Genomic DNA, 22,664 nt, shown 5'->3' on the forward strand with positions numbered 1-22,664 from the left:
CAAATCAAAATATTCCTGAGCTTTCACTTGATTATCAGAAAATTGTTAATGATGATAAAAGATGGTATTAGTCAATGTTGAAGGGTTTGTAGAAAGATGGGAATATTATTTCATTGTTGGTGAAAATGAATCAGTTCAACTGATTCTGAAAGCATTGATCCAGAGATTCTACTATGAAACATATACACCAAAGAAAGTCACTGAAAAGAAGAAAACTCTTATAAACTTCAAAAATATTTATACCAACACTTTTTATTGTAACAAAAAAAGATTGAGGACATAGGGGAATGAAGGTGGTAATAAACAAACTAGCACATGAATGTCAGGGAACACTACTATTATATAATAAATGATGAATAAGATCAATGAAGATAAGACTTTCATGAACTGATATGAAGTGAAGTAAGCAGAGTTAAGATGACATACCCACCTACTGAAAGACAAGGACTATTTCAGTTAGAAGAATAACAAATACAAAATAATCAAAAGTGCAAAATAACAAAGAACAAGCAAGATCCCAAATAAACACTAAGAGAATATAGTTTACCCCATTCATTTGCAGAAGTAGGAGGTCCACAATTATGAAACAATGCATATATCTTGAACTTTTTTGATGTCTTGATCAGTTTTTCTGATTTTTTTCTCTCCTTCCATTTTTTCTTTAAAAATATTTTTTATTAATTGTTAAATAAAGCAACTCACCAAGGAAGGGAAAGGGGTATGTAGAAGACGTTATTTGATGTGATATCTCTTTGTTGTCTATCATTTACCATTAGCAGTTGTCCTGTGTTTTCTTTGATTCTTCTTGCTCTTCCCAAAGTACTAGAAAATGTGTTTATTTATTTATTTATTTATTTGTTTTGCTTTGATTTCCTTGCCAATCTAAACTCATTCTGAATTTTGGTATTCTTGGAAATACCTTTGATGAACAACTTAGATTTCCTATTCAGCTCCTCACTGTCTCTTAGCCTTTCTATCCAATCTGTGACCAAAGTTTATTAATTTTACCTTCATGGCTCCTTTCTCTCCTCTGATATTGCTACCACCTTCACTACCTTACATCTGGACTATGGAATTAATTTGTTGGATGTTTTCTGTATCTAGTCTCTCCTCACTTGAATCCATTCTCCACTCAGTTGCCAAAATGATCTTCCTAAAATGAAGAATTTTGTCACCCCCATGCTCAATAAAACTCAATGGCTCACTATTACCTTTAGATAAAATCTCATCCTCTGTTTGAAATTCAAAGCCCTTCATGTATGGTTCCTCTTTTACCTTTTCAGTCTTCTTATACCTTATTCCTCATTCCTGTAATCCAATGACTTTGCCCATCTTGCTGTTCCTCTAACAAGACACTTCATCTTTTGGCAGAGGCTTTTTTTTCTTGTTTTCCTGCATGCCTGGAATGATCTCCCTCTTTATCCAAACATTCTGGAGAGCAATTTAGAACTATTCCCAAAGGGCTATCAAACTGTGCATACCCTTGGATCCAGGAGTATCATTACTAGGTCCATATCCCAAAAAAGATCATGAATGAAGGGAAAGGACCCCACATTGAAAAATGTTTGTAGCAGTCCTTTTTGTAATGGCAAGGAATTGGAACTTGAATAGATGCCCATCAATTGAGGAATGGCTGAATAAGATATTTTATTGAAATGATGAATAGGATGATTTCAGAAAAGCCTGGAAAGATTTTCATGAACTGAAGCTGAGAGAAATGAGCAGAACCAGAGGAACATTGTACACAGTAATTGCAAGACTAGATTATGATCAACTATGATAGACTTAGCTTTTCTCAGCAATGCATTGTTCCAAGACGATTCCGATAGACATGGATTAGAAAATGTCATGTGCATCCAGAGAGAACTATAGAGACTAAATACAGATCAAAGCATAGTATTTTCACTTTTTTCCTCATGTTTTTTTCCCCTTTGTTCTGATTTTTTTTTTTACAACATGAATAATACAAAAAAATTTAAAATGATTAAACAAATATAACTTATATATGATTGTTATCTTTGGGAGAGGAGAGGGGAAATTTGCATCAAAATCTTACAAAATTGAATGTTGAAAATCATCTTTACACATAATTGGAAAAATAAAATACTATGGAAAATAAAAAAAATCTAATAGAACAGATTTGATAACTTGATTGAATGTTAAAGAAGAGGGAAGAATCACAAGTTTTAAGGATTTGATTCATATTATAAAATCTCAATTTGTAACATCCCCCAAAATAAAATAAAATAAAATAAAATCTCACCTTATACAGGAAACCTTTCCTGATCCCTCACTACTAATGACTCTTCTCTATTATCAAATTTATCTTATATATTGTCTGAACATAGTTGTTTGCATACTGAAACTCCCAGTAGCTTGTGGACTCCTCTCAGGCAATGACTCTGTTTTGTCTTTTACTATTTCTCCAATGCTTAACACAGTGTCTGGCTCATAGTAGGTGATTAATAAATGAATACTGACTGAAACTGATTTACCACTTTTAGATTTATTATCTGCTATCTGTCCCTGTCTGGCTTTCAAAGCCCTTTACAATTTGGTCTCTATTTATCTTTCCATTCTTAGAATTTATTCATTCTATGATTCAGTTACACAGAATTCCTTGCTGTTTCTCTTACATGATGCTTCATTTTTCTACTCTGTTTCTTTTTAATATCGAGTGCCTTTGCCTGGAATGCTTTCCCTTTTCAGTTCTACCTCCTAGCTACACTAACTTCCTTCAAGATTCAGTTTAAATCCCACCTTTTGCAAAAAGCCTTCTCTGGTCTTTCCTTCTCCCTTCAAGTCTAATTTGTAGTGTCTTTCACTGAAATTAACTCCCATTCATCTTATATTTTGTATATACATAGTAATTTTCATTTCCCACCTCATTGAAATTTGAGCTTCATGACATCAGAGATCATGTTTTTGCCTTTCTTTATATCCCCAAACTTAAGGCAGTGCTTGACATATCCTAAGTCTTAATGTTTGTTGCGGGGTAGCTAGGTAGTATAGTGCATGGAGTATTAGTCCTAGAGTAAGGAGGATCTGAGTTCAAATATAGTCTCAGACATTGACTAGCTCTGTGACACTGAGCAAATCATTTAATCATGATTGCTTACAAAAATTAAAAACAAAAGTAAATGCTTTTTGATTCACACTGTATGAATTTTTTTTTTCCTGAGGCAATTGGGGTAAAGTGACTTGCCTAGGGTCACACAGCTAGGAAATATTAAGTGTCTGAAGTCAGATTTCAACTCAGGTTCTCCTGACTTCAGGACTAATGCTCTATCTACTGTGCCATCTAGCTGCCCCTCTCGCTGTATGACTTTTAAAAATTTCACTTTCTTCATTAAATTTCCCCTTTTTTTCTATGAAACTGTTTTATCTTCATGCCTTTAAAAGCTAATTCTTAAGAGTTCACTATTCTTTCTGGGTTGTCTTTCTATTTAACATTAGATCATGAGATCTTCTTGCTGAAGCCACTGAAAAATATTTCCTTCAAATACAGGGAACTTAAGAGCCTATGGATGATTTTCCATTCCTCTATCACAAACTCTAAGTTGCAGTTTTCATTTTTCTACAGGAAAATCAGTTTTTCCTTATTTGTTCAGAAATGGAAGTTCTCTCTATTGATTATTCTATCTTTTGAAGAATAGAACCAAGTTCAAAATTATTAACTTCTCTGTTTGAAAAGGAAAATTCCATGAGATGTCTGGACAATTTATATGTTATCTGGAATACTACATCACCTCTCCATGAGAAGCTTGTGATTTGTTTCCCAAACTCATCATCTATTTCCTCATTCTATTCAGTTGGTCTGTAGTAAACTTCTGTAATAAACTCACTTTTGTTTCTCTCTTGTTGCTCTTGTCCCAAGTGCTTTCTATCATGCTTCTCCATCTCTGAGTCCTCAATTTCTCTACATAAATATATGTTCTTAACATAGACTGATATTTTAAATTAAATACTTATGCAAATTTTTAACCTTGAATTGACCCAAAGCATAACAATTGTGCAGGAAACTATATTAGAAAAAATATATAGTAGGTTTTTTTCACATCCTACCATGGGTTGGTTTCCAATAATGAACATTAATGAAGTACATACTATAAGTCAGTTTACTGTATTACAAATAAATACAAGCAAAAAGAAAATCATCTAGGTTCAAGGAACTTACTTTCTAAAGGGGGAAGACACTACTTAAAGAGAAGGTGAAGGAAATAGGGGGAGGATATCTAAGCTGGAGCATAATGAAGTAGTTCAGAGTAGCCTGATGGGAAATAAAGAGATTACTGAACTGGTGCTCTCATTAAAAAGGTGCTTAGGGGACTCACATGTACAAAAATGTTTGTAGCAGCCTTTTTTGTAGTGGCAAGGAATGAAAATTGAATGGATGTCCATCAGTTGGAGAATGGCTGAATAAGTTATAGTATATGAATATTATGGGACATTATTGTATTGTAAGAAATAATCAGCAGGATGATTTCAGAAAGGCCTGGAGACACTTGTATGAACTAATACTAAATGAAATGAGTAGAACCAAGAGAACACTGTACACAGCAACAACATGATTTTGTGATGATCAACTATGGTGAATTTGGCTCTTTTCAACAATGAAGTGATTCAGGTCAATCCCAATTGTGATGGAGAGAGCCATTTACATTCAGAAAGAGAACTGTAGGGACTGAGTGTGGATCACAACATAGTATTTCCACTTTTTTGTTGACTAACTTTAGCCTGTAGATTGCCCCAGAAACTTTTCATTCTGGAAGATCATTTTTTATGAAATTACAAAATTTCATAATTAGAAACTATAAAAACCATTCAGTCAAACTATTACTTAAACAAAAATTCTATCTGCTGCTTGTTTGACAAGTGATCATCCTCATACCAAAATGTATGGGATGCAGCCAAAGCGGTAATAAGGGGAAATTTCATATCTCTAGAGGCCTATTTGTATAAAATAGAGAAAGAGAAGGTCAATGAATTGGGTTTGCAATTAAAAATGCTAGAAAAGGAACAAATTAAAAACCCCCAGTCAAACACTAAACTTGAAATTCTAAAAATAAAAGGTGAGATCAATAAAATTGAAAGTAAAAAAACTATTGAATTGATTAATAAAACTAAGAGTTGGTTCTATGAAAAAACCAACAAAATAGACAAACCCTTAGTAAATCTGATTAAAAAAAGGAAAGAGGAAAATCAAATTGTTAGTCTTAAAAATGAAAAGGGAGAACTCACCACTAACGAAGAGGAAATTAGAGCAATAATTAGGAGTTACTTTGCCCAACTTTATGCCAATAAATTCGACAACTTAAATGAAATAGAAAAATACCTCCAAAAATACAGCTTGCCCAAACTAACAGAGGAAGAAGTAAATATCCTAAACAGTCCCATCTCAGAAAAAGAAATAGAACAAACTATCAATCAACTACCTAAGACAAGTGATCATCCATTCTTCCCTTGATTAACACTGTTAGAAGCACACAGGCTCTGGCAGCAGCCCTTTATCCTTTTGATCATTTTTTTTGGTCAAGCAGTCTTTCCCTACATTAAACCTAAATTTGTCTCTGTTACTTTATTCTGCTGATCCTAGTTTTGCTTTCCAGAATTATGTAAAACAATTTTGCTGTGATATTGCATTATTGATTTACATTGACTTTGTTGTTTGCTTGCTTTTTGTTTTCTTTCTCATTTTTTCCTTTTTGATCTGATTTTTCTTGTGCATCATAAACTATGTATAGAAGAACTGCATACATTTAACATATATTGGATCACTTGATGTCTAGGGGTGGGTATAGGGGTAAGGGAGAGAAAAAAATTGTAACAAGGTTTTACAAGGATGAATGTTGAAAACTATCTTGGCATATATTTTGAAAATAAAAAGCTACTATTAAAAATAAAATAAAAAAGAAGAGTCTCTGGGACTGGAGAGTGCTTTTGAAGTATGAATTTTCAAGGTTAAAATGATCTTCCAGAATGAAAAGTTTCTGGGGCAATCTACAGGCTAAAATTAGTCTGCTGCTAATGCTGCTGACCTTTACATCAGTCTCTATCCTAAAACAATTGGACCTATTTTAGGAGAATCAAGTAATTGTACCACCTAAAAATACTTGTTAATTATCAAATGACTACATAAATTGTTCTGAGCCTCAATGTTGATTGTATAATAATAATATTCAATTCAACAAGCCAAAATAGCTTTAGGTGGAATGTACTGGTTGAATGAATAGTATTTAAAACTATTTACTGTATTTTTGTTTTGGCTTCTAGAAAAGACTAGTATCTAATATGTGAGTGGAAGTTCTGGATAATTCTAGCAAATTCTGCCTTTCTTATTTTAACAAGGGAAGAAATAGAATTGTCAATTGAGAAAAATGATACCCTGAACTTGATGCAGTACCTGTAAAAATCTTGTAGAAAACCAGAAAGATAGTGATAACATTATATTCAATATTTCACTCTTTGGGTGCAAATACTTTCATCATCACTTTTGAGTTATCAGGGAGGAACAGTTTTTAACAATGGCAGCATTGTGATCTGTGGGATTCTTAAATGTCACTGGGTTGTCTTAAAGTTGTTTTATTCAAGAAAGTTTCAAAAATCTATGTAGAAGTTAAGATAAGTTGTTAATAGGAATGAAATAGGGTCTAATCATTCAGGATTATAGTTTTCTTACTGCCTTAGTCATTGCACATGAATACCATGTCAATATACAGTTCCAGCCTTGCAATAAAAGAATTTCAGTAAAATTTAGCAGACAACTGTTAAATATTTCCTATGTGCATTGGCTCTGTGCTAATAATTTCATGAATACCAAGACAGATATGACACAGACTGTTCTAAAGGAGCTTATGGTCTGCTGGGGGAGAAAGGCCAGAAAAAACATGTACATAAATAAAAATGATACAAAGGAGTTTGAGTTAATATAAAAGAGAGGCTAGGCAATATGTTGAAGAGGGAGGAGGAGGAGGAAATCAACTATTATTACACAAATACTTTCTCCAATCAATCAAACTAATTTATCTGATTCCATCCTCCCCTCAAGAAGTAGTGCTATGACTGAATTAGCTAAATCAGTTCTATGCCATGTAGATACAGGCTGAGAGATCTGATTTTCCAGATTTTTGTTTTGAATTTGAGGTAGGGAAGCTAATAATAACAAAATTGAGGCAACAGAACAAAGTAATGAGTGAAGTAGGGGCAGAAAATACTTCAGAACATTCATCCCAATCCCACATGTCAGTCTGATGACTTTTTTCATCCTTTCTCCCTTTTCCTTTCTCATCACTCCTCCCTACCTCCCTTCTCTTTCTCTAACTCTATATTTCTCTATTTGTCTGTCTGATTATGAGAAACATTGGGTGTCTATAAACTTCAAAGTCAATGTAAATCAATAATGCAATATCACATGGTATTAGGCTTCATTAAAAAAAAAAAGCATATTGTTCAAAAGCAGGATCCTAGAAGTTCCATTTTACTATGTCCCATTCTCAAAATAACTAAAGTTTTATTTTCATTCTAGGATACTATGTTGTAAGAAGGATATTAATAAGCTTGAGATCATCAAAAAGTGGGAAACCAGAATATTCTTGAGATGCCATCTGAAGTTGATTTAGTATGACAGTGGACAGTTCAGTGAACAGTGCTGTGTCTTGAGCCATCAAAATCTGAAGTTTAAATCTGACTTCAAACACATTTGCTAGCTTTGTGACCCTGGACAAACTCTTAAGCTTTATTTCAGTTTCCTCACCTATAAAATGGAGATAATAACAGTGACTACCTCTCAGGAGTTTTTTGAGGATCAGACAACATAATGGTTGTAAAACATTTAACATGTGACCTGGAACAGAATAAGCACCTTGCAAATGTTAGCTGTAAATATTAATATTATTTTATAGTTCTCATTATTGTCAGTGAAAGGAACTTAAATGTTTAGCATGAAGGAGAGACGACTTAGACATAACACATATCTTTAAATATTTTAAAATTTATCATATATAAGAGAGATTTAAATTGTTTTACATAATTCTGGAGAGCAAAACTAGGATCAACAGAAGAAAGTGACAAAGAGACAAATTTAGGTTTAATGTAAGGAAAGGCTGCTTGACCAAAAAAAATGATCAAAAGGAGAAAGGGCTGCTTCCAGAGCCTATGTGTTTCTAACAGAGTTAATCAAAGGAAGAATGGATGATCACTTGTCAGACAAGCAGCAGATAGAATTTTTGTTTAATAGTTTGATTGAATGGTTTTTATAGTTCCTTCTAATTATGACATTTTGTAATTTCATAAAAAATGGCCATACACATATATATTTCCACTTGAAGAGTTTATTTTAATTATGTTTTGAAATATACTATACCCTAAAGGTCTCTCTCTCTCTTCCTTGTAACATACATATATTCTTCAAAATTTTCTGGTTTTTGTCTACCTTAGATAAAATTCTCAATAAAAATTCAGCAAAGACACAGATGGTTATCCAAGGGTAATCCTGGAAGGATTAGCTATTACAGTATGTTGGAAAAAACTAACTTGATCTTGAATCAGCAGTTATTTCTCTATTAAATATAAATAAGATTTAAAATCAAAATAGGATAAAATAATTTGTACTAAGTTATAGCTGGTCAGTCAGATTTCTTAGTATATGTTTATGATCAATTTTCAGCAAACCCAAACTGAAATCTGCTTCCCAGAGCAGAAAATATTTGATTTTTTCTTTGGAATTTATCCTTTTAACTTTCCTCCCTTTATCCTACCTTGTACTCTCTGACTCTCCATCCAGTTTATGCAGATTTTACATGAATCTCACCCTACACAAATCAAGCTTCTCTCTATGAGCCCCTCCCTCTATCAACTGGGAGTGGAGTTAACTATTGTGTTAATTTAAATATTTAATATTTCAATTATGAAATATTTTCATGAGGAAGATAAATATTAGCTAGATAAGTGAGCAAGGCTTCCTAAATAATTTAAAATTAATAAATAACTGAATAGATTAAAAAAAGAAAGAAAGAAAGAAAAATGTGTAACAAAAAACACCCTTGTTTCAAGATTGAGACAATTTGGAATCATTAGCAATGTAACTAACTTTTCCAGAGCCATTATGCCATAAGGAACTCATTGCTTTAAATCTTCATTAACCCAAGAGCTTTCTGAGCAAATTTATATACAATTGCTCTCATTCCAAATTGTCCTAGCAAGTACTATCAGAATTTTCTTCTTCAAACAAAGCTTATTTACATAATTGCTTTTGCTCAGGGACCTGTAGTGTTTCCTTCTATTTTTTAAAAAGTCAACTCAAATTTTATTTATTTTTTAAACATGTTAAAATATGTTAAATTCAATATATGTATGCATATTTATGCAATTATCTTGCTGCACAAGAAAAATCAAATTGAAAAGGAAAAAAATGAGAAAGAAAATAAAATGCAAGCAAACAACAAAAAGAGTGAAAATGCTATGTTATGATCCAAGCTCAGTTCCCAAAGTCCTGTCTCGATGCAGATGGCTGTCTTCAACATAAGACCATTGGAACTGGCCTCAATCATCTCATTATTGGAAAGAGTCATATGCATCAGAATTGGTCATTGTATAATCTTTCAACTCAAATTTTAAAGGTGTTGAGATCAACTTTTTCTCACCAATATCTTTTCAAATTATTTCTTTGCTACTCCTCAACATGTCAGTCTCTCCTTCAATCTTTGCTTATGTTAATTTTTTTATTAGACACTTAGCAAAGAATTATAGAAAGATCATTAGATTTGAAGACAAAAAAAATTAAATCAAGTCTTGCCATTTATTGGAGGCAGCTAGGAGGCTGAGCAGGCAAGGTCTAGAGGTAGGAAGACCTAAGTTTAAATCTGGCATCAGATATCTACTAGCTGAATATTACTAGATAAGCCACTTAATCTCTGTTTGCCTTAATATACTGGAGAAGAAAATGGCAAACCATTCCAATATCTTTGCCAAGAAAAGTATGATCTATGGGGTCATAAAGACTCAGACATGACTGAACAGTAATGACAATAACCTGTCATTTACTTTCTACAGGACCATGGGCAAATCAAGTAACTTTCTAGTTTCCTTATTGTACAACGGGAATAATAAAATTGGTACCACTTACTTCAAGGAATCTAATAAGTAATACATGTAAAAGTACTTTTTAATATGCAAAATTTTCTGTAAAAACACACTATTATTATGATTATTATTACTTCTTTTCCATTGGAATCTTAGGCCTATTTTCTTTTTTTCCCCTGTATTTATCTATATCATTCTTCAAGATAAATTTCAAAACCTATCTTCTGCACTTTACATTGTTGGCTAATCCCAATACACTTTGATAAATTCCTTTTTTGTAGAGGGCTGAAACTCTTGAGTCAATGCACTGAAGTCAGGACTGCCGATCACGTGAGGATAATTACTAATTGGACAACACTCTATGGATATATTCTTGGAAAATGGCCCTTCCCACTCTCCTGTGCTGGCTCGATAATTGGTGTATACAGAGAATTGCAGGAGGGACTAGGGGGTGGAGTAAGACTAGCCAGGGTCACTTTTGGTGGTGGATGAGGAAGAAGGTGGTCACGGAGATCCTATTTCCATCCTGTTCACTTCCATCCCTAAAGACCAAGAATAAAGATCAAGGACTTTTGCTTATCCTGACTCTGTCTGATTCTGAGGTATCCTGGGCACTAGAGTGGTCATCACACTTTTTCTTGCTGCTTCAGTATTTACACATCCAATTTATACTACATGATTTCATAGTTAATGTTCTTTCTCTGATGTTATGTTTATTTATGTTTTGTCTCAGCCAAACTCTTTAAAAAATTAAGTATATTTCTAAGACTCTTGTCTGACACTGTCGTTTTGTGTCTCTATCTTTTACTTCTTTTATATCTCTTCATTGAGTCTACCTCACTGGAATTAAATTCATTTTGATTAGCAGGAACATGTTGGAGTGAACACAGCACCATATCATCTCTACTACTTACTATGAAAACATTTAATATCTCTGGGCCTCAGTTTCTAGAATTTCAGTTTTCTTAGGTGGTTATATAAGGTCTCTTCCAGCTCTCAATACTATCATTACAGTGCTAGAATTTGATTAATATGAAGAGTTTTGGAGGAAAAAGGATTTATATCTTTGTATTATTGAGTTTTAGATGGTGATAAGGTATTCAAATGGATAAATCCTGTAAACAGGGAGACATATGTGCATGACAGGCTCTGAATAAAAGTTCATCAGTTTACTGATTTCCCAATGGTAGAGAAATAGATCTGACAGACAGTGGTACGTGAAAAATGGATTTGACTGAAGAGTGTAGGAGAAAAATAGTTATCTTGGAGAAGCAGAAATGGCAAGTGGATAAGATAGAGCAATCTAGTTGCTTCAGAGTAAAAACTGAAAGAAAATAAGTCTTTGAGAAAAGACTGCCAAGATTGTATACTATGATGAACTAAATAAATGCTAACATGGAGGGAAAAAATTTGAATACCCTGTCAAAATGTCATAGGAGATTAGGTATACACAGAAATCAGTTCCTATGGGCTCACAAGAACCAATGATTAAATTTACAGTGTGAGCATTTACACATCAGAAATCTGCAAATGCCACCAATCAGGAGTTGCTTTATCCTTTTGTTGATTATCTAGCCTTTACATTAAAGAGATGGAGAAAGTGTTAATAATGTAGAATAAACTTTAAAATGCATTGTATATTTTGAAAGAGTCATTTATTAAATATTTTCCAGAATATTCCTCCTAGAAACATTGATTTTCATAGAAAATTCAAGACAAAAGAAAACTAAGAGGAATGTGGGGGCATTGTTCAAATTCAATTCAAACAAGTAAGTGCTTATGTGCCAAGTAGTGAATTGGAGTCTAGGCTTGGAGTCAGAAAGATTCATCTTCCCAAGTTGAAAGCTGACCTCAGACACTTATTAACTATGCATTACTGGGCAAGTCACTTACCCCTGTTTGCCTCAGTTTCCTCATCTGTAAAATGAAGTAGAGAAGAAAATTGCAAAACACTCCAATATTTTTGCCAAGAAAATCCCAAATGAAAAGTTGGACTTGATTGAAATGTCTGAATAGCTCCAACATATGCCAGCCAGAAACAGCATAACATAATGAATAGAGATGACTAGTATGATTTTAGTTGAAGGCCCATTTTTAATGTATATTGATTTGTGAGATGTTGTAATTTGTGAAATCTGTGAGTCATTTAACCTTTCCATGCCCAAGTAACTTACTAAGATTATAAGAGAAGGGGCTGGTTTGTATATGTAATAAAAAATGTTCCTCACCAAGAATTCCCTGTGCTGAGAAAAAAAATCTGCATAAATAATAATCTGTATAAATAAGTAATCTGTATAAAAATGCAACAGGCTTCTATGCTATGTATCTTTAATACAAAGACAAAAAAAAATTAGTCCTTCACATCATGGAGCTTTACATTCTACTGGCAGGAAACACCATCTAAACATATATATATATATGTAAATATGAAATCAATATAATTTGGAAGAAAGTACTGACTACATAGTGTTTCCTGCCAGCAGCTTTTTTTCAGCTTAAAAGTTCTGAAGGGCATCATGTTGGAGATAGAACTCAACCTAAAACTTGAAGAGATCTCTAACAGACAAATATAACAGTATTCTATTCTGAGGGACAGGCTTGGAGAAGTGAGATGAAATGTGAGGTAAATAATTGTAGAGAGTGTTATCAGTTTGACAGAAGCCTAGATGCATGATGGAGAGTAGTCTCAACTTTCTAGGAAGGTTAGGCTGGAGACAGACTATGAAGGATTTCAAATGCCCAACAGAAGAGTTTGTATTTTATCATAGAGACAAAAGAGAGTGCTAGAATGTCACAGGCAAAGCAATGACAAGATTAGATTTGTGTTTTAGGGATGTCAATTTGTAGCTATGTTAAGAATGGATTGGAGAGAGAGAGAATCTAGAGGTGGTGAGTCCACTTAGAAGGCAATAGTTTAGGCCAGAAATAATTATGGATGAATCTATGGTAGAGGCAGTATGTTGGAGAAGGAAATAGCAAACCACTACAGTAACTTTGCCAAGAAAACCCCAAATATGGTCATAAGGAGTTGGACACAACTGAAAAACGACTGAACATCTGTTAATCTCTTCAGAGAAATCAAGAAAGATAAGGACAGAGAAAAATACATTAGAGTCAGTAATTAAAGATCATTAGTTTGTCAGTTAACAAGTAGTTTGCAATGTACGAGATACTGTACAAAGCACTAGGGATATAAGGAAAAGCAAAAACACAGCTTCTGCTATGGCTCACATTATATTGGGGAGACTATAGGCAAATAACTGTTCCTATAAGATATATACAGTATTAATGGAAGAGAATTTCAGAGAGAAACTACTAGCAATGGGGACTGAAAAAAAGCTCAAGAAGAGATTTGAATTGAGTCTTGAAGATATTGAACCAAAAGTGAAGTTAGAACTTTTCAGGCATAGAAAAAAACAGTCAATGAAAAGAGAGTAAAAAAAAAATTCTTTGTAGTAAGCAAGAACTTCAGCTAGAAGTGCAAGAGAAATGGATTGGTTGAATACATCAAGGGTAATAGAACATAGGAAGACTGAAGGGATAGAAAGTGGTCAGATTATGAAGAGAGTTTGTAAATGACAAACATTTAACAAATCATTTTATATTTGACCCCAATAGTAATAGAGAACCAGTGAAGTGGAATAAGGGAGTGACATTATCAGACAGATGTGTTAGGAAAAATCATTTTGTCAATTTAATTGGAATAGGAAGAAACTTTAGGCAAGTCAAACAACTTGAAGCTTAGAGCAATCATTCAAATTTGAAGTTATGAGGGCTTTTAGCAACATGCCAGCTTTTTGCATAGAGAAAAGGGGTTTTACTTGAGAACTATTGCTAGCAGTATCCCTAGAACATCAATGATTGATAGGAATGTCTGTATTAGGAGTCAAAAATAGATCAGAGTTGATTAGGAAAGGCTGTACAAAGTTCTACAAATCTTCCAACAAAACTTGAAAATAGATTGATATCTGAAGTAAGTGTAAGAAAAAAGTTGAGAACATTAAGGATGTAAGCCTGGATGATTGGGGAAATGGTGATGCCCTCAACAATAATATGAAAATTGGAAAGACGTGGGGCTTGGATAGGAATGATATAATGGGTTCTGTTTTGGACATGTTGAGTTTGAAGTGCCTGCAAAACATCTAGTTTAAGATATACAAATGCAAGATTGAAACTTAGAGGGGTGAATGACTATATTCAACTGGGAATCATCTATATAGATTGTTATTAGAGGAAAGAAATTGCAGGTAGGGAAAGTTGAAGATATGTTGGAGGATGTTTAAGATTTACACAATGAATGACTAAAAAAGATACTTTAAGCATCACTTTCATTGAAACAAGCCTTGAAATATTTTTGTTGTTGTTGTTGAGTCATTTCAGGCATATCCAATCTTTGTGATTATTTAGGTTTTTCTTGACAAAGATACTGGAGTGATTTCTCATTTTATTGTCCAGCTCATTTTATAGTTATAAGGAAACTGAAGCAAACCCAGTTAAGTAATTTGCCCAGCGTCACACAGCTAGTAAATATCTGAGACCAGATTTGATCTCAAGAAATTAGTCTTCCTGATTCTAGGTCCAGTGTACCACCTAGATCCCTAGAAATATAGTTAGATAATTTTGTTCATGCATAAAATTAACTTTATTTTATACTGTTTACAATATTTATGAACTTGATTGGAATATCCACATTTAGATATTTTAGATAACAGATTTAGAAGTGGAAAAGACCATAAAGGCCATTCAGTGTAAGCCTCTCATTTTATGATTAATTAAACTAATGCACAGAGAGGTTAAATGATTTTCCAGGATGACAGAGCTTAGTAAGCTTATGGAGTAGGATTTACAGTCAGGCCTTCCTTACTCTTAAATTTAGTGCTCGCTATGGGATATAAGCAAAACCTATAATATTTTCCACTATATAAGCAGTTCTACAGACAACATAATAGAGAAAATTACTAAGGTTAACATTCAGATAATTTGCTACAAAACTCTACTTTTTTTTTTACTTTGAAAAGATAAAATATTTTATTGTACTTGCATGCATATTTTCTTGGATTTCCCATATCACTTAAAAGGTTAAAAAACTCTCAGATTTAAAATGCTTATTCACTACCAACTCTACCTTTCCCCTAAAATCACCTCCCTCAGAATTCTTTCTTATTTCTGACTAAATGCCACATAGAAAGTGTGTTATCTCATTCTTTGAATTACTCATAATTTAGTCCTTCAAAGAGGAAGTGAAATTTACATGAAGAAGGTTGCCAATGTAAATACTAATGGTATCTAAGCACAAATGAGTGACTATAAGAGGCAGTGTGGAAAGACAGCTAGTCTTAAGGTAAAAAAAATATCCTGCCTCAGACTTGTACTGATTGTGTAATTCCAGGAATGTTGCTTAATTTCTCAGAGCCTTAGGCAACTTTCTAAGATTTTTAAATTGCATAGTAGAGCCTATTCTGCATTGGTAAAAACTTTCCTCAGAAGAATTTTAATGAAATCATAACACCAGATTTAAAAAAAAAATCAACTCTGTGATATATGAAACTAAGAATTCAATTTCGCTGAATATTTAAAAACTCAATTTCACTGATATGTAATTTTTCATTCAATTGCTTCAGCTATTCTATAGCTAGCAGCCAGGGCAAGTGCCAAACCAAGGTCTTCAATAATCCTTTTTGCTTCTTTTTCCATTCCCTCCTTTCCTCTTTCCTCCCTTTTTTAGCCCTCCCTTTCTCCTTTTTTTCCCCTCTTTTCTTTCTTCCTTTCTCTTTGATCTGAAACTATGATTTCATTAGTGTAAAAACAATACATAAAATACATAAAAAACAAATGTATAAAAACAAAAGCTTCAACTAATGTGGATACATGTTTTATGTGTTGTTTTCATCATTAGGTAACATTCCCGATCAGGAGAACTCACATGAATTGACTTGTTCTTTCCTAAAGGAACTACAGCAACCAACAGTTTCACAGTTTCCCTAGACCATCTTCCTTATGCTGGGTGATAAAGAAACATGATATCATTCTGTTCACTGTCATGTGGTTTTTGTCAGAGCAGGAAATGTAAGAGTGGTTTAGCCACATTATCACCACCCATGGTGGGAGGGAGTTCATGAATTGGCAGCAGAATTAGATTCTCAAAAAGACTTGAGCCCTGACATCACTGGTGGGACCTTTCACAGAGCCACTCTATACAAATAAATTCCATGAGCTTGTCATCCACTGGCCTCACCCTCTGACAGGCACATTTGAAAAACTCTTCAGTAGACAAGAAACAGTAATTAACAATGATATTTCAAGTGAAATGTGTGGGCTGAGAGACACACAAAAATGGTCTGAGACATGTAGGAAGAGAACGATGTTCCTTTGCTGTGTGTGTGTGTGTGTGTGTGTGTGTATTTTCCTGATTGGCACTTGTGCTTTGCAAAATTATGTCTTAAAATTTTCTAGGGCATTGAGAAGTTAGGTGACTTACCCAGGGATTAAATACCTGCATATATGATAAATCAGGGCTAGTCTCAGAGGGATAGCATGCTCAAAAGACTTGTTCAAATATCCAATCTGTCACTATTCCTCTACTGATTTTTGTTTCTAATTTATAAATATATACTTTCAAACCCAATAAATTATGTGTATTTTTCTTGATCTCCCACTTACTTAGCTGCCTTTACATATGTCTACATATTGTCTTAGAATATAAATTACTTGAAAGTAGAGACTATTTCACTTTTGTTTTTTATGCCTCTAGTGCCTAACATAATACCTAATGTTTACTAACTGGTTTTAAAATGCCTATTGATCACTTGATTAAAGTGATTTGACTCAATTGCTAAGCTATTTTGAGGTCATATAGACATTGTTTTCTCAAAACTTTCCAGGTTTTAACTTGTATCTGAATGGATACCTTATAGAGATTATTCAACAGAATAATATTATAACTGCATGGCAACACAGAGCTCAGAATGAAGAAAGAAAGAGAACAGAGAACTGAATTACTTTCAGAAAATTATAAAATTCGTTTATTGACCTCATGAAAGCTAAGACCTATTATTTTTAGTAATTTTTAATTGGTTTTGCTATACGACAAGATATAGAACAGCATAGCCTCTGAAGATCTAAAGATCAATATGATACAGAGGATAAGAAAAAAATATATGGCAGGTAGGAGCAGTTACAAGTCATAAATAATGAGGAATTCCAAAGAAAAACCAGAGCAAAGTGTGTTATAAAGAAATTTATGACAGGAAGAGAAGATGGGTCCGCAATATTCCAATGATACCTTCTTGATATCAAGAGAAGACAAGAAAAACCTCCTTCAAAACAGAATAAATCTCTTATGGAAAGCCTTTAGAAAAACATGGATAATCATTATACAAAATAAGTAAGTCATGAAACAGTTGAGAGGTATAGTGTGAGAGGATCTAGTTGAGTATTTAAGGTTTGTTTTCCTAATCTCAAAAATTCTTCTCTTTTCAATCATAATTCATAACTTTAAAGATAATAGGGATCTTAGAGTTCATCAATCTAATAACTTCATTTTATAGATGGGAAATATATGGAAGCCAAGGGAAGTTAAACAACTTGCCTAAAGTTATACAGACAACAAGTGAAAGGGAAAATTTGAATCTGTGATCAACGGACCTTTTCCATGGTACCACCTTCCAAAATGACATTCTGTATTTATATTCTCAACTTCTACTTTAGTGCCTAGTATACTGCAGATATTTAATATATACTCATTCAAAGATTGATTTTTTGATCCCATGATCATGGATGTGTTGTGAGGAAATAAGCAACCCAAAGTTCCTTCCTCTTTCTCCAAAAGCAGCACTGGGGATAGATTACCATTTCCTACTGAAATCATACCAAATTTTAAAATGCTCTACAAACAGCAGTTCTGGTAAAGGAACAAGACAAATATCTATCTATTTTAGCTTATAGAGAGAGAAAAGAAAATGATGAGGAAAAGAAAAATGGATAAAAGTAGAAGCTGATAATACTAACGATTGTTTACTTTCTTTAAATGATATCTCTTTTGATAAAATAACAAAAAATAGTGTAATATTTAAATCTTCATCACAAATTCCCAATATATATTTTTAATATTCTCAACATAAAAGGACTCATATCTCATTGGTGAAAAGATATGGGCTTTATCATTTTCTTGACCAAATCTGTTTTCTTTTACCCAAAACAATATTTATTGATCCACATTTATGCATTCCAAATGCTTGCAAAGAGCTCAAATGAATATGTTTGGTTGTCTAGGCATCTACATTTCCCATTTTTTCTGTCATTGCTTAGTTTTATTTTTATCTTGTTTTCAATAATAATTGATGCTTATATGGTGATTGGAGGCACTTTCCCTACATTATATTAATTGAGTTTCACTAATCTTGTGAAATAGTTACGTTGTTGTTGGTGTTGATGTTGAATCATTCTGCTGTTTCCAACTCTTCATGACACTATTTAGGATTTTCTTGGCAAAGATTGTTTACCATTTTCTTCTACAATTCACTTTCCAGATAAAGAATTGAGGCAAACAGACCAATAAACCATCTTGGTAGATGGACTAAAACAAGTGGAGGGTAACTTAAAGGCCTTAAACCTGCTGGTGAATTAGTGGATGTCTATTCCAATTATATAAAGTCCCCCTGCCTTTTGTGGAATGATTGGATGCCTTTGTTTAGTCCATCTGCAAAGATGGTTTTACTGGGCTGTGGTCATAAAGCATGCTATAGTTTCTTGGAGCCATAAGTGAGATCTGGCTAACAGGTTAACTAACACTAAAGGCAGATGATCAGCCCTGAAAAGCACTCAGTAAGCCCTCACACGAGAGATTCTAATCCTCTCCAAAGACTACTTAGGCCCCATATAAAATATATACATATGTATGTATATTTTGTATGTTTCTATCCTTATAGTACAAACAGAAGGTTATTCAAAAGAAAGGCAGTTGTGAGGGAGCTAAGGAAATCTCTTGTAAAAGGTGAGATTTTAGCTTAAAAATAGAGGAACTGGAGAATTGAGATGTGGAGCAGCAGTATTCTAAACTAGGGCTAATCACTATAAAGGTTCTAGAACCAAGTAAATACACAAAATATATTGACAAAATAAGTCCTTGTCTGATTGTGATTCTTTCATATCCAATAGTGAAAACTCTACTATTGACGTGTATGTAATTATGTTTAATTGCCAAGAGAAATTGTGGCAAATCCTGTGGGGCACTATTCCTACATCCCCCTGTGTATCATTTCACTGAAAAAGTACCTCATTAAACTATATTCTTCCAGCTGCCATTCTGAGGATGGCTTGAGGCTCCTCCTCTTCCAATGGTCTTAGCATTGAGATGGAAGTAAATGCTTTGCAGTTCTAGAGAATGTCATGTATTAATCAGCATCTAAATATTTGCCCCATTTCTAAAGATTCCAAAACAGTAGGCTCAATGTGAGAAATATTTCTTTTAAAAGGAGATTTAGTGACCTAGTGTGAGTGCTTTCTTCTCTTCTTCTGCACTACAGGGGCCAAAACTTCATGAGCTACTTCCCCAGATAAGTTTTAAATGTGAGGACTGGAATAGATCATTTCAATGCCCAGCCCACATGAATAGCTAAATCTATGTTGTTTTATTTATTTTGTGAGAGAGGAGGATGTACTCTTCTCTCTCTCTCCAGGAAATTTCTCTAAAACATACCAAGTGACTGCTTGTAATCTCCAGGTGGTGGAAAATGTGTTACTGCTGCAAAACAACCTTGTTTGAGTTGAATTATTAGTTATTTGTGCATGTTAGAGCATCTGAAACCCATGAAAGTACAAAAATTGTGTCTAGCGATCAGTTCAAGGAAAGATTCTCCCACTTTAAACATTGTCTGTTAAAATATGTTCTCAGGCTTCTGTCAGGTACATACAGATCCTTCATATTTCATTTTGTGAATGTGTTCCAATGTCTCATCATAGGACAGAGGTGACCCTGGCTAAACAGCAGAACACAAGTTCTGACAAAACCTACCAATTGGAAAGGCTTCAGCTGGAGACTGGATAATTAGCACCTATCTTTTAACAGAGAACCAGCCTTGCTAAATGGAACTTGGCCTAAGAGGGAAGCCAGCAATTTGCACTAGTAGAGAGAATATCCACAATGATATGATCAATGATATTTTGAAGCAAATAAATCTGACAGAACTCAATCATTGATAATGGAAGAATCAGAACAGGAGAAAAAATTCAAATTGGAAATTAAATGAGACCAATGGAGACTGACAGACTAAACCAGAAGCTAAGAAAGAATTTAAGCAAAAAGCCACACTTGAGAAGAGACAAAAGAGTAGAGTCAAAAGACTCAGAATACTTGAATTCAATTTATCTGAGTCACTTTAGACATACTTCTGGGCCTTTGTTTCTTCAATGTTAGAGCTTCCTGCATGATATTATAAAACGAAGACCAGGTTCTATAGAATTAAGGGGAAAACCATGGAGGTTTGGAGTCTGAGTAAGGTAGGTACATCTGAACACAGATATAATCTAGGAAAAGGACACAAATGGAGGTATGGCCAATATTAATGAGCCAAGAGTCAATAACTATAGTTCTCATTTTAATTCCCATTTAATGGGAGAGGGGGAGGGAAGTAAAATAAACTTCTAACAAAGGGGTGACCCGATATATTGAAAAACAAATTTCACACTACCTATTTTCAAATCCTGATTTTCTCACTCTCAGCTATAGGACTTTTTTTTATTTTTTATTTTTCTGGGATTGAGTTTGTTTATTTCTACAATCAGTGGATTGGATGATCTCTGACGTATCTTCTAGCTCTACATCTATGACTGAAAGCAGTAGCTTAATAAACAACATAGGCAGATATATGGTGGTCTAGATGGTCAGTCAGTAGTATCTGGCAAACAGGTGTTAGGTACATCAGAAATGAAGCAAAGAAAGTGGCCATTCAGGAACCAGCCGTTGAGACTGAAGAATGGGAGTTATAAAATTTAGCTTAACGGACTGAGTGATAGGTGATCATTAAAAGGCTGATCTTGTATCTGGGCCAAAGGAAAGAAGTCATGATCTGTTTCCTGCTAAAGGCTAGATAGAGTTATAATTATAAATGCTTTGGCCTGAACCATGGGTTGGGGTATATTGGTATATTTTACTAGGTCTGAAGAGTGTAGCAGACAAACAGTTCTTGACAAAGTGTTAATTAGCTATACTATTTTCATAGCTACTTAGAATTTAGTTTGAAGAATCTTATGCTCTATTCCTGTAGGGAAAAAGTGGAATATGGAATATGTTCCTTAAGAGGACTGGTTTCAATAGCAGTGAATTCAACACTCTTTTCCCCAAAAGATAATAGATTAATATGCTCTTCCTCTGTGAGGAAATACACATTTCCTCTGTGACTTTCATTAAAATGATCAATTTTAAATTAAAAAGACAGAAACAGATTAAATGAGTTTTTTTTTCCTTCTGATCAAAAAAATACATTTAATTAAATGTGAACCCTGATAAAATTAGCCAGATTTAGATTGTTTCTTTAGTTCTTCAGACATGGTCATGATTATGTATCTTCATAAAATCATAGATTTATGGAAAAGAACTTAGAAATCAGTAAGTCCAAACTTATTATTTTAGAGATGAACAAAAACTAAGTCTACAAAGTGTTTAAGTGCCTTAGGATCATAAAATCAGTAATTGAGAAATAGAGGATAGTCCAACTTCTCATTTTATAGATCAGAAAACTGAGGTTAAGTGATTTGATCATTTAAGATCATACTGGTAGCAAGTGGCAGAGCTGAGATTCAATCTCAGGCCTTACCATTTTAATATTCTTTGACTCTCTTGACTCTTCTAACAAAAAACTTGGCTTAGTATCCACACTGTGAATCAAATTCACCACCAGGCCTCCACTTTTTATCAGGCATTAGGTGAAATATAAGACTTTACTCATATCTACATGGGAAAGGATAATCATAAATGAGCCTCTCAATATTGGGATATGCAATTGCCCAGAGATCGTTCTAAAGTGCATGTACTGTTTAATATATGTTCCTCTCTCCTGAGCTCTAGTTCTATGTCAACTGCTAAAAATCTCTATTTGGAAATCCCATAGAGGCATCTCAAAATCAAAATGTCCAAAATGTAATTCACTATCTTTCTTCCTAAATCCCCCTCTTTAGTCTTTTACTAATTTCCTCGTTTCATTTGAGGCCAACGGCATTAATTAGAACTAAATAAGATTTTTGGGGGGCCATAAAAATGATTTTATTAATAGAGATGTTGAAATGTGCACATATCAATTTAAATACAAAGCACTTTTAACCTTAGCAATCATTACACTAAAATAGTAACAGATTTGACAGTCTTATTCACAACTACAATAATAGCTCACAAAGCTCTTAATATTTTCTCTGTTTCATCCTTCTATGCTTCCCATTGCATGGATCACAACTCTGTGCAGGTTAAATCGACAACTTTGGACCTTTTAGCCTCAAAATGTGAGGCTAAACCCTAACATGTCTGGAAAACTTAGATTGACTACTGATAATATCTGCAGAAGAGCTGAACAGAGGATCTTGGCTAGTAGAGA

General features: G+C 33.6%; 1 protein-coding gene across 2 annotated transcripts in view; it reads right to left on the bottom strand.

The window, feature by feature from the left end:
• PPP1R1C (protein phosphatase 1 regulatory inhibitor subunit 1C) overlaps positions 1–22,664 on the bottom strand; it is a 185,766-nt gene that overhangs the window by 97,263 nt on the left and 65,839 nt on the right. The window lies entirely within an intron of this gene.

Source organism: Antechinus flavipes, chromosome 3 (assembly GCF_016432865.1).
Source record: "Antechinus flavipes isolate AdamAnt ecotype Samford, QLD, Australia chromosome 3, AdamAnt_v2, whole genome shotgun sequence".
NCBI classification, from domain to species: domain Eukaryota; kingdom Metazoa; phylum Chordata; class Mammalia; order Dasyuromorphia; family Dasyuridae; genus Antechinus; species Antechinus flavipes.